Source organism: Agelaius phoeniceus, chromosome 10 (genome assembly GCF_051311805.1).
Source record: "Agelaius phoeniceus isolate bAgePho1 chromosome 10, bAgePho1.hap1, whole genome shotgun sequence".
Lineage (NCBI taxonomy): Eukaryota > Metazoa > Chordata > Aves > Passeriformes > Icteridae > Agelaius > Agelaius phoeniceus.
The window spans coordinates 4,392,637-4,406,439 of NC_135274.1; the positions used below are offsets into that span (position 1 = coordinate 4,392,637).

Consider the following 13,803-nt stretch of genomic DNA (forward strand, 5'->3'; position numbering starts at 1 on the left):
CCAAACCACACCCTGAGTGCCCCATCTGCTCATCTTTTATACACATCCAGGGAAGGTGAGTGCACCACTTCTCTGGCAGTTTCAATGCTAGGTAATGCTTTTGGTGAAGAAAGGTTTCCTACTATCCAACCTGAACCTCCCCTGGTGCAGCTGAGGCAGTTTCCTCTCATGCTGTCACTTGGTGCTTGGGTAAAGCCTGACCCTCCCCTGGCTGTAAGCTCCCTTCTGGTTGTTGTACACTACATTAGTGTAAAATTGTAAAGCAAGTTGTGGCTGCCCCACCCCTGGAAGTGTCCCAGGCCAGGCTGGATGGGCTTGGAGCAACCTGGGATAGTGCAAGGTGTCCCTGCCATGGCAGTGAGGTGCAATCTTTAACCTTTCCACCCAGATCATTTTAGGATTCTACATTGCAAACTTTATTTCCTTCTAGGTTTGGACTTGTTTCTGGGGATTCAGTCTTGTCCATCTCCATGAATTAGGAGCAGGACCAACACTCTGCTGTGCCTGCTCCCATCCTGAGGCTGCCTGGGCCCATAGGGACAGCACTCACACCTGCACTGTCCCTGCCACTGCTGTCTGTACACCAAGCACTCACCCTTCCTTGTTCAGAGGAGCCCTGGTTAGCACTTGGACAATCTTCCTTAAACATCTGTCTTGAACTGCATCCTCAGCAGGGCATGCAGACAGCCAAACAGTAAATTCAGAAATTCTTTCCCTCTATCAGAAACAAAGTAAGATGCTCAGCACTAAAGGTCAGAAATACAAATAGCCCAAGACCCCCGTGGGATTTTCAAACTCCAATACACAATGTGTCAGGTGGTGTGAAAATCTCAAAGGCCTTGCCTTCCTCAGCAACACCTATTTAAGTCAAAAAGGGAACTGGAAAAAAAAAAAAAACCAACAAAACCAAACCACAAAAAACCCCAAATGCAAAAAATATCCCAACACCAGCAGAGAGTAAATAACATATGTCACGTATGGTTAACACACTTAAATTCTTTGGGGGCTGGGAGGGAAAAAATGGAGATCTAGGGAGAAGGACTAACCCAAGAGTAGTAAACTTAGTGCCATACTGTACTAAAAAAAAAAAAGTAAAAAATTTGGGTGTACTGAAAGGTAGATGAAGTGGAAAAAAGTACAGGAAAAAGGACCAAAGTACTCTTCAAAACCAGAAAAGGAATTTGAGAGATGAAGCCAAGCAGGAAGGGCATTCAGTGCCCAGTGCAATTTTCAAATAACATTTTATGTGCTTCTTTCTACCAGGTAACCTTTGTACTTTGCTTTTTGAGTTTCTGCTGGCAACACTGGCCTTTGGTGACCTGGTTCTCCCCTGCAGCTGTGTCTGTACCAATGGTTTGTACATGCAAAGTACAGACCAACCTGCAGTCTTCTGGAGGACTAAACAGCAATGACACCACTGACTGAAAACCATCCTTCTGCAGGACTCAAAAGCAGCATTTTTTGGCTGTTACTTGTAGTGACACAAATGTAAACAGTTTTTTAAATCATCTAGGCTTTATATTCTTCTGTTGTGAACATGCTACACTCATAAACATCCAATTGTTAAGTGAATATAACAGTTACCTTTCCTTCTTAGAAAATAAAATGATGCAACAACATCAAAATGCATCTCTCAAGAACTGTAATTACCAAAGATAACAAAAGGAATTGCTCCAGAGTTAGCTCCCATAAGAACCTCAAGCACTAAAAAATACCAGCAGCTATTCTATTTTCTAGAGATTTTGTCCAATGCTCTCCAAACCACCTACCTACCCTGATTTTTAAACTGCTTCTGATACTCTGTAGCTGCACACTAGCACAGGTGTTCCACACTAAATCTGTCACAAAACCACCTGACAGGAGGACTCTGAGCCTCTGGCAGCGTCAGGGTAATGGTACAGACCACCAGTGATTGTCCACATGGCACCTTCCATGAACAACTGGCTTTTCTTATGCTTATTTTTTAATTATTTCCTTGCCCTGATACCTTCCTGCACACAAAGGACTTCCAGAAACACCAAGAGTTAGCAAACACCTCATAGCAACACTGCACCATAAAACTAACATAAAACTAAAGGCACAGCAGTATTTTTACAAATTCTTATTAACAGATAACTCTCCCCACAGAGCCCCACATGACTTCCACAGAACTCTTTATCTACCTCTGCCAGCCACACCAGCTCCTGCCCACAGCTGAGGCCAACTCCAAACTCACATCCCCCAATTCACCTCTGAATTCTCTCACTGAGGTTTATTTTTTAAAATCCAGTGGATATATGGTGCCTGGGGGCAAGGAGAGGATAGGAATGACCTGAAGGGAGAGCAAGCAGTGCAATGGGGTACACATCACTGAAAACTGTCCCTTAGTTCCAAATTAATGCCTCTGCTTTCTGCTTTGCATATAACAAATATGGTGGGGAAAAGCCTCAGAAGAGCACTGTGAAAAGAAATTTCAAATCAACCTAAGCCTTTAGTAGCCCCTAAAAGTGAACCCAAGGAGACAGCAATGAGAAGGCACTGATTACTTGTGTGTCATAGAAAGAAATTAGGAGTAACAGTGCTGTCACTGTCCCTTACAAGTAAATTCATGCAAAGACAAAACATAACATCACATACCAACACAAAAACTAAACCCCCAACACAGCCTTTACTCCAAATCATCACAGTTTCTGGAAAACAGGGACAAAAATTGTATTTATACAGCCAGTAGTGAAGTACTAAAAGATTATTTACCAACCTAATGTGGGAGGTAAAACAGTTCAGTTTTACAGCAGCATATAAAGCTGAGCTACACAACCATAACACTAGACATCAATACCTCTGATGGAGTTCCTTAAAGGTATTTGATGAATTGACAAAGCTTTTCTAAAAAATCAGAGTAACCACTTTTGCAAACAAAAGCAAAATAGTCTAGAAACAGAAAAGCACCCTTTACAATTCAATATCATTGCAAAAATTGCAATGCATATTGCTATTGCATGCAATGCTACTCTATGAAAAATGCACCTTTAACAAGCTTTATAAAAACCACAGTAAGCTGTGAGTGGCAAATTTACATATTTTGTGTCAGAAGGAAGTTATAGTAGCCCTAATTCTTATGCTCTTTTAAAAGTAAATACTAAACACACTTCTGTAGACCTAGATGTAGCTCCAGAGACACGCAGTTACTCCCCAGTTCAGCTCATTCACAATTCCAAGTCAGGACACCAAAGGTAAGAAATGGGTACCACTGCCCTTCTCCCGTTCCAGTGAACCGAGGAGGGCTCGGCCAAAAGCCAGAGCAGGGAATCAGCCAAGGTAGGTGAGGGCAGCCCGGAGGCTCAGCTGTGGGCAGCCCTGGAGCCGGCTGGGATGAACCTCGGGCTGCAGAAGAGAAGCCAGAATCAACCCAGTGACAATGGCCACACACCAATGATCCGTGGGGAAGCAGAGCTGCCCAATCCCACTTGTCAAAGGAAGCTGGTTTTGACACCTCGGTGTCACCCTTTGTTTCTTTAATCTTCTGAAGCAGTATGTAAATTCGATTATGTTGGTACCTACATATCCACGGGCATTTGCACATGAGGGCTTCCTCTGCAGCTCCTAATGTATGGAAATGAAACCACATTCCTGAATTTCCTTCCACCAAAGGCTGGGATAAAAGGATTTACCCATGTAAATTTGATAGACTAACACAGATTGGTCGATGTTGCCAATAAAATACCTGATGCTTCAGGCATTATCCAGATCCAGGTTCCCTTCACCTTGAAGGTTCCCTCAGTTGTGGATTATTTCAAAGGTTACCTGCTGTTCATTCTGGATTGTAAATACACACTTTACCAACCCAAAGCAAAACTGCTTGCTTACTTGCTTACTAAAATAATTAAAAAAAAAAAAAGTTAAATTTCTAACACGAGATGATCTTTGCCCCAAATCTGATTTAATTATCAAAAGTAAACACATGGAAACTTTCACACATGAGTGACTAGAAGGACTAACAGCACTGCCACAAAACAAAGTGTTTCATGCACTCAGGCATTAGTATTTGAATGAATTAATATGAATTTCTGGCCTCCACCATTCAAAGTCTTCATACCTTGAGGCAAACGATTTGAGATGGAATGTGTAACACCGTGTGTGTTAGCCCGAGTATTGGTTTGAGGAAAACACACATTCACTAAAAAATAACAAACAAACAAACAAACAAAAACCCCACCAAAACAAACAAGCAAGCTTTTCTATGCAACTGTGTGAATTATGCTTATTTCAGATTTTTCTGTCCTGGACTGCTTCCACCGAAACTGCCAGTGGGGAAATGCTCCCAAGAGTGGAAAGTCAGAAAGTCCAGCAAACCCAAAAGCATCCTTTGGATAAATACAGCATCACATTCTGCAGCCCAGCAAGCCCTACATTTATTTTCATTTTATTTATTAAGTTTATTCATTTTATTTAGTAAGTTAACTGATGGCAACCCTTTAGAGAACCAAGGGCAACACTCCCATGTGTATCTTTAGATCTGTGAAAAAGCACTTAAACTGTGAGCCCTGGTCACTGAAACACAACAGCAGCTTTCAAAGTAAACAGCCAAAGCATCAGCCTGCACTTCCACACAACTTCTAAATAACAACATTCCTTCCTCTGCTACCTCCTCCTCTATACAGCATCCTAACAGCTAGGGGTATAACTGGAGTTTGGGTTTAAATTATTTGCAAAATAGAGCATATAACAGACATGTACAAACTTTAAAGGGAAAAGAGTAGTGGAACGGGACATGTTCTCTCTTCACTACATCACAAGGTCAAAGAATGGTTGGTTTTTTTTTTTTTAAGAAGGCTTTCCTACACTAGAATTTGAAGTTCTGCCAAAAGTCCATAGACAATTGGAGAACCAGTGAATTCATGACATCAGATATTCCAAGGAAGTGAAACCTGGCTGAACGGAAGTGATTTTTACTCAAGAAAAATAGATACTTAAATAGGCAAACAACTAAACTATTTTAAGACCATGTATAGAGGAGGTCTCTTTAATTTAAAGGCAAAAAACCACACAAAAGCCAAATAATCAAACACCCCCAAAATATTTAATCAATGTTAAAAACCCCACTAAAGCATGTTTCCAGGGCAATACACATCAAAACATTCCTGATGCGACCAATATATCCCTGCTATTTTTTAAAAGGCCAGTAAAGCAATTAGCAAAGAATTTTTGTTCAGCAATCCTTTCCTGAACCCCAGCTCTCCTGAGAAGCTCTGCTTGCTGCCATGAAACTCCCAAAGCCTGGAAGCCACCATCAGTCCGAAGGGAAGCTTCCAGATCACAGTTTCCAGGTGAGCTGGTGATTGATTCCCAGGCACCTTAACGCATTCCTGAGACTTCACAGCCCTCTGCCAAGCATATGGATGTTCAATATTCCTTTATATGCAATTTTCCTAAAAGCAAGCATGTACTAGAGTTTTATTGCACCTTTTAATTAATCTTTGAAGGCACACAGCTGTGGGAGTCTCTAGCTGATACTGCAAAACACTGGCCAGTCAAATTTCTCCAACATCCTTCATACATTCATCTCACTTCAAACCCTGAACTATGATCCTGAGAACATAAATTACATATTGCTGAGGTTTCCAGCTCCAGGAGCTTCCTAAGCCTGAATGAAGCTCAATATCAACAGAACAATGGCAGCACGGACTTAGTACCTAATATTTATAGTTATGGCTACAGTTGTCAATTCCAAATGAACAAAACTTCAGTGTATGCAGTGACAAGAAAAGACTGTAAGTGCATAAAGTTCGGTGGAAAAAACACATACCTAAACCAAACAAAAACTCTGTACATCCCAAGAAGAAAAACTCAGTTTTCCGGAGCTTGGAAAGTGTCCAGCATGAGTCTAAGCACACATGTGTTGCAGCCAGACAAACCAGCGAGTCTGGCATGAGAGGTTTCCGTTTTTCTTTCAGGAACTCTCTGGGACTAATGAAGATTTATTCCCCCCTCGCAGAGAAGCCGCTCCTGGTCTGTTAGGAGAGCACACGATGACAGCAGTGCCAAAGCCACCGCTCTGTGCGCCGCCCTGCACAGCGCGAGCAGCTGACTGCAAACACATTTCCCAAATACTGCTTTGCCATACAAATTCCTGCGGTTCCCAAGGAAAACAACGCTCAGAAACCCAGCTGAAAACAACCGGGAGTATCGACTAATAGAAACGCCACTTAAAATTCACAGAGCAATCACCCAAAGTTCTCAGCTTGGGAAAAAAAAAAAAAAAAAACCTCCAGGCAGAGCGCGAAGCTTGTCCGGCGAACGCTCGGGGGGAGCGGGGGCCCAGGGACCGAGCAGGCTCTGCGGAGCCCCGGGCAGCGGGAGGGCTGACCCGGGCACTTGTTGCGGGGCCGTTCCCGGCGCGGTCGGGCACAAAGGCGCCCGCCCGCCGCACCGAGCCGAGCCCAGCCCAGCCCAGCCCTGCCGGCCGCCCCGGGCCCCTTTCCGCCGCCAAACGGCCGCGTCCCGCCGGAACCTTCCCCCGCGCGGGGAGGGCGCGGAGCCGCCCGCGCAGTTGAGCAACCGCGGTGTCGCAAGCGGAGCGGAGCGGAGCGGAGCCCTCTTCCTACGCAGCCCGGCGCCCCGGCCGGGGAGGCACGGCCAGCAGCGGGCTGGCAGCCGAGGGAGCCCCGCCGCAGCCACAGCCACACCGACACCACCGAGCCGTGCCGCCGGTGCGCCCCGTCCTGTCGTGCTCGGAGCGCAGCCCCGCACGCCCCGCACACCCACCACCTGCCCGGGCACGGCCAGCCCCGCACGCCCCGCACACCCACCTGCCCGGGCACGGCCAGCCCCGCACGCCCCGCACGCCCAGCTGCTTGCCCCGCACACCCACCTGGCCGGGCACAGCCAGCTCCACACACCCCGCACACCCACCTGGCCGGGCAGCGGCCGCTGCCGTGTCCGCGCCGCCCCAGCCAGCGCGGCGGCGCTGGAGCCAGCGGGGAGCGCTCCCTCGGCCGCCACCGGCCCCGGCGCTGCGCTCCGCCGGGGTTACCAAGGCGATGGCTTCGCCCTCGGGCCGCCGCCGCCAACCCGGGCCGGGCTTTCGCTCTGGAAGCGCGGCTGGCGGCCAATGGCGCGGCGCGTCCCGCCCCTGCGGCCGCTCCCTTCCCCCGAGGGCCGGAGCTGGCCGCGCCTCCGGCCGGCGCTGCGGGCTGGCGGCGGCCGGGCTGGGGCCGCCTTTGCCCCGCCGGGCCGCGGAGCCCCTGGCGAGCCGCCCCTGGCGCTCCGGGAGCGCTCCCCGGCCCGCGGACGGACGCGCAGCTCCGCTCGGCTCGGCGCTCCTCGCACTCGCAGCGCCCCGGAAGCCCCCAGGTGCTCGCAGCACCCCCAGGTCGGAATGCGAGCAGGGGCAGCCGCCCTGGGCACGCTGGGGAGGCTCATCCTAGAGCACCTTTCCCGAAGCGCCTTCTGGAAATCAGCTCGTTATAGCAGCCTATTGCCGCGGCAATGAATTCCTCGCTCCGTCCTCATTTCAAGAGTCTTGGTGCGGAGCGCTCAGGAATATTGCATGGGAACTAGTACCTAGAAAAGGGGGTTTCTTAAGGCTTGAAAGAAGCAACCAAAGGAAGGCGAGGTAGAATGACAGCGGTAATGAAACAACTTTTGCATGCAGCGGGCCCGTCCCCACCCACTGAAATCAGCAGCAACATTCCTGCCGCCTTCAATGAACGCAGGGCGAGGCGTAGCACATCCTTGTCCACAAAGAGTATGCTCATATTATGCATATTTTAACATCCCTATGCTAATAATCATGCTGTATCATTAAGCTTGTCTATTTTAGTCTGTTCATTTTTCCAGTTATTCCAGTTTTGAAAATGGATAGATGGATTTACTTCCTCAACTTCACTTGCCGATTCTCAAGGCACTAAAAATCCATTAAATTTGGATTAGAACACATCTAGGAAATGTTTTTGTTGTTTTTTACAAACCACCCAACCACAACATCTATTAACTGGAAATCTCTGGGAAGGACAATGATCTCCCCTATTACTTCAGCAAATGGGATTTTTGCATGAATGGTGATCATGCAATGCTACCTCTAGGCAAATCTCAGTGGAAGGGCAGAAGTTAATGAGAAATCTTGCCTACCGTGTGTCAGTTGCTTCACAGCCTGTCTGTCCTGTGTCAATTAACAGCTCCCCTTCCTGCTTTTAACCAGTTCCTTAATCTGCTCAGTACCACAGGCATTGCTCCTGAACATCGTGCTGCTACTGCACGCCACAGAGTGTAGTAACTTCCCTTGACTTCCCTTCTTCCTGGAAAAGAAAAAAGTAGAGTTCAAATGAAACTGGTTTATCAGGCAAATGTGCCACTCATACAAATGGATCGTGTTCTACATAACAAAGTTTAGTTCAGCATGTTGAGCCACTTGTTTCTTCTGCTTAAAGTTTACATTGCAATTGAAATATATTTCTGAAGAAATAAGGTATTAATGAAATCCAGTAGTGTAAAAAGTCCCAGATCTGCAGTTTTTCAAATCATTCTGATGCTTGTGGTTTTGACATTAAATATTCCAGATAGTCTTGGCTTAGACACTGAAACCTTGGCTCAGTAGTTGGCCTCAGTGATGACAAATGGGTTTGTGACTGGAAAGGCTTGATAAGGTTTCTTTAAAAAGAGCTATTTACTCTGGATCTTGCAACATTAGGTGGTTGTTCTACAGGATCCAGAGCAGTCTCTGCAAAGCATAAGCCATGATGTGAATGACTTATGGACTGAGCAGAGGGCTACAATCCAGAGCCTTAGAAATCTCTTTACTCTACTGTTTACTGCCATTTTTTTCAATTGACTAATGATGCCTTGAAGTGTCTATCACACATAAAGCCCCAGGCACTTTAAAACTGTCTTGTATAGACAATTTCTGTGAATAGACTTCAGTGATACCTGACCACACTGAGTTTTTCTCCAGGGTTGTAATCCCCGATTTCAAATTTCCTTTCCATTTTTTATGCCTCCAAATACAATATCAGTATTTAGCAGGGGGAATAAAGAGATCTCAGCCAGTAGTTATTAAGATAGTTCAGATTCTAGTTGATCAGCTTGCATGATATTCATGCTCTTGTCACACACGGAGCTGTTACAGACAGTGTGTGCCACACGGATAAGGAACTTGCCTTGAAACATCTTAAAGAAACATTTTTATATCCTGTGTGGCATGCAAAAAAAAAATCCACCAGACTTCGAATATCATTTTAATTTTCAATTTCCTTATCTTTAGATTGCCTTCCCACCCCCCTTTACAAAACAACAAATGTTCTATTATTCTGCCCCCCAGGGTATTGTTACATGTGTTCTCAGTATAATGAAAGGGCTTTGTCTGAAAAGGCTGGATCTGAGTCATGTCTTTGCATGTGAAACAGCTGTACACCTAGGGCACATTCTTGGTTGCTTGAAAATGTGTCATTTTCAGTTTTTTGGGCTTACACTCTTTCAATCCTGTGACACTGCAGTGATCAGAAAGGAACTAAGTTGTCTCTGTATTTGCAAACATCACAGAACTGTGGCAGCAGACCCAGACATAAAAAAGGCAAGTGGAAATGCCATGTTAAGGATGTTGGGCCTGAAGCAGAAAAGGCCATTCTGAAAAAAAAAATTAAATAAATCTAAAGGACAATGATCCAGAACACAGCAAAATACTGGGCAGGAGATGCTTAGAAAGAATTCATTAGAAAATTTAAACACTTATAGCAACTTGCTACTGTCTGACATTGTGATACAATGGCAACATCTACAAACCAAATGAGCTTTGGGCAGTTAAAGCACAGGAATGTTTTCTGGTGAATACAGAATGACACGAGAATCTCTCATCAGTAATTCTTTTCTTAAAAATAAAAAAGTTATATTCAAAACTGTGAGCAATAGTAAAGAGAATAATGGCCACTGCACTGCATGGTCATCCCTTTGCCAGCTTGCTGCCTACTGCTGTCCAAACAAAAGGCTTTAGAACATCTTGTGTATGACAAATAACATGTCACTCTCCTCAGCAGTCACTAGAGGAAAGCCAGTTTGCTTTGTAACATTCAAAAAATAGCTTGTCTGTTAACAAAACTTTAATCTCCCTTTTGAAGGCCCTTCTTCATCTAGAATAGAAAAAACATGTCCCCTATTCCCTAAAGTAGCAGGCTGGTACCATTTAGACGGTAGAGTCATTAATCACTGAAATTTAAGTGTTAATAAACAAGTGAATAATACTGGCTGTGACTATTTCAAACCATGTGTTTAGTACAATAAATCTCAAGAATCAGGTTTAACTGTCAAAGCCTATATTTAATCTCCTGTAGGGAAAATGCTAAGAGATTCCCAATACATGATTTCATGCCCTAGGTTAAAGTGCTGCAACACACATAAACAATCTGACAGAGAGGATAAGGTGTATGAGTAGAATGGTCCTGTACCAGCTCAGCTGATAAATGAAAATTGGTCTCCTGGACTTCCCCCATCTCTGCAGCTGTTAGACAGCCCAGCCTGTGAAACCCAAGCTGGCCACTGCCACCAGGACCTCTGGGGGTGCATGGAGAAGTGCTAATGGCATGGTGAGGGACATGGTGTGACACGCCACCTCGATGCTGTGGGCAGGACACAGCACCTCAGGGCCATGAACAGGACACAGCACCTCAGGGCCGTGAGCAGGACACAGCACCTCAGGGCCATGAACAGGACACAGCACCTCAGGGCCATGAACAGGACACAGCACCTCAGGGCTGTGAGCAGGACACAGCACCTCAGGACACAGCACCTCAGGGCCGTGAGCAGGACACAGCACCTCAGGGCCATGAACAGGGGACAGCACCTCAGGGCCATGAACAGGACACAGCACCTCAGGGCCATGAACAGGACACAGCACCTCAGGGCTATGAACAGGGCACAGCACCTCAGGGCTGTGGGCAGGACACAGCACCTCAGGGCCATGAACAGGACACAGCACCTCAGGGCTATGAACAGGGCACAGCACCTCAGGGCCATGAGCAGGACACAGCACCTCAGGGCCATGAACAGGACACAGCACCTCAGGGCTGTGAACAGGACGCAGCACCTCAGGTCTCTGGGCAGGACACAGCACCTCAGGGCTGTGAGCAGGACACAGCACCTCAGGGCCATGAACAGGACACAGCATCTCAGGGCCATGAACAGGACACAGCACCTCAGGGCCATGAGCAGGACACAGCACCTCAGGGCTGTGGACAGGACACAGCACCTCAGGACACAGCACCTCAGGGCTATGAACAGGACACAGCACCTCAGGGCTATGAACAGGACACAGCACCTCAGGGCTGTGGGCAGGACACAGCACCTCAGGGCTGTGAACAGGACACAGCACCTCAGGGCTATGAACAGGACACAGCACCTCAGGGCTATGAACAGGACACAGCACCTCAGGGCCATGAGCAGGACACAGCACCTCAGGGCTGTGGGCAGGACACAGCACCTCAGGGCCATGAACAGGACACAGCACCTCAGGGCTGTGGGCAGGACACAGCACCTCAGGGCTGTGAGCAAGATGCTCCCCCAGAGGTGCTCGGGCAGGGCTGTGGTCCCTGTGCCCATGCAGCTCTAGCCTGGGTGTCTGTGAAAGCTGCCCTTGGTGTATTAGCTGTCCTGGTGCAGGGGGGCAGCAGGAGCAGCAGCAGCAGCAGCAGCAGGAGCAGCACCAGGAGCACCAGCAGCAGCAGCACCAGGAGCACCAGCAGCAGCAGGAGCAGCAGCAGCAGCAGGAGCGGCAGCAGCAGCAGCACCAGCAGCAGCAGCACCAGCAGCAGCTCCAGCAGCCAGCCCAAGCAGTACCAGACTGCAAACCACGTGTCAGACAAAAGGGATGCTGGCTTTGACTAATGAAACACCAGTCTACAGCCACAACAAGGAGCTTTTAATAGTGCTTTGCTAAACCAAGTTACTGAACACAAGTAAAATTCAGCAGAAGGGTTCTCTGAGAACCTAAAGCATAGAGGAAGCAGAGAGGCAAACCCCTCTGCCAGCTGCAGCAGCCCCTCAGATCCACCTGCAGCAGCCCAGGCACCATCCTGGCCCTTCCATGTTCTGTTCCCCCTGCTGAATTCCATGTCTGAGGCCTCTCATTTTAAAATTTTAAGCTTAGCTCAAATGCCATGGAGCCACTTTAAATACAGGGCCTCTTCCTCAACCTCCCTGAGGTGCCAGGCTGCTGTGCCACACCAGAACCACCAGCAGTCAGCTGATGCACCCAGCAGGGCAGCCACAGCCCTGCTGTGAACTGCTGGGCTCAGCTCTCTCTGCTTTTCCCTGCTCAGACAAGCTGTGTGAGCTGGAGAGCAGCAGCAGGTCTGACCCCCAGCAAGGCTCTCCTGGAGCACTGGCTGTGCTGGTGATCCCACAGAGCTCCCCAAAGCTGGCTCCTGGCTGGGGAACTGCAGAGTCCCTCTGCCCTGAGGCTGCAGCTGTGCAGGAAGGGCTGGGAGCTGAACCCCACAGCCAGAAGGCACTTGGTCCTACTGCTTCCAAGGCACAGAAACCCCACAGAAACCTCCAGGAGCTCCTAGGCAGCCACTTTGAAATGGTGGCATTTGGATCACTTTATGCAAATTCCATTGTAGTAAAGCAGCAAATTTTTAATAGCACTAATCCATAGACAAACTGACTGAAAATACTTATTGTCACTAATTCCATACCATAGCCAATGTATCTTTTTCTGCATCTGTTCTGGTCTCTGGGTATGGTCACACTTTACAAGACAGCTTTTTCATGAGGTATGTGGACCTCCATCTGTACCAGCAAGTAAAGATTAAAAAAACTACTCAGAATTAGACAGAGTAAGGCCTTTACAACAATCAACAGCATCCTGAAGTGGCCAGCTGACTTTGCTGCTACATTCTCCCTTTATACACAAATAACTCTACATAGTCTTTCATTTTTCCAGTTTCCTAACACAGACTTTGTAAAAATAGTTCCATCAATACAAAACAAATTCTTTCATCCAAAAGGCCAATGCCTACTAGAGCAGGACTTCTGTCCACATGTAACCTCACAGCCCACACAGACAAGTCTCCCACCAGCTATTTCCTCTGCCTACTTTGTGGGCCTGAACTCATAACCAATATTAACATTTTATTAACATAACTGGATTGTTAGAAATGTCAGTTTTTAGACGAGGCACCGAGTTCCCCTGTGTTATTTCTGCCAACTTTTCTAATCAAATACAAAGATCCCATGACACATTTTGACTAAAAGTAGGGCACAGCCAGCTTATTTATTCTTTTACTAAAAATAGGCTTCGATGTCCAGCAGGTTGTAATGTGTGAGACAGCAGTTCAAGTGTAACAGCTGCTCCTCCTGCCTCAACACATCTGTGTTACCAGCCCCTCTTTGCAATCTGCTAATTACCAAAATCAAACATCAGCCTTCACAAGGAGTTCCCTTTTTCTGAAATGCTTCCTATGATTAGGCTAACCAACAATTGGAATAGCAATAAAATATCTTCTCATCCTTACAGGAGGAGTTTCTGACACCCTTCCAAGCACAGCACAGCATGTTTTACATCTCTTGGGTTAATAGCATATTACTATTCTCAGCCAGAGGCAAAGACTAGAAAGAGATTCATTACAGGAAATCCATCTCCCTCTCTCAGCCTCTTTGCATATTTATTTTCTAGCTGGCCTTCTTGTTAAGGCAATTCTGATAAGAGAGCAGATGGGACAACTGTGAAAACCAGCAATGATCAGGAACACTATTGAGGCTGTCACACCTTTTAATGACTGTGGATATGAAATACTGTACAATTTCAGCATTTCACCTTGAGGAGACTTTCAACTC

At 47.0% G+C, this 13,803-nt stretch overlaps 1 protein-coding gene across 2 annotated transcripts in view; it reads right to left on the reverse strand.

Annotated features, from left to right (window-relative positions):
* PIK3CB (phosphatidylinositol-4,5-bisphosphate 3-kinase catalytic subunit beta) overlaps positions 1–13,803 on the reverse strand; it is a 93,719-nt gene that overhangs the window by 64,418 nt on the left and 15,498 nt on the right. The window contains exon 3 of one of the 2 annotated variants that reach the window (XM_054639425.2): positions 8,110–8,276. The gene's annotated coding sequence lies outside the window, so the exon portion shown is untranslated. Of the gene's footprint in view, positions 1–6,891; positions 7,030–8,109; positions 8,277–13,803 lie in introns of those variants that run through there. The other variant, XM_054639424.2, reaches the window with a different exon arrangement.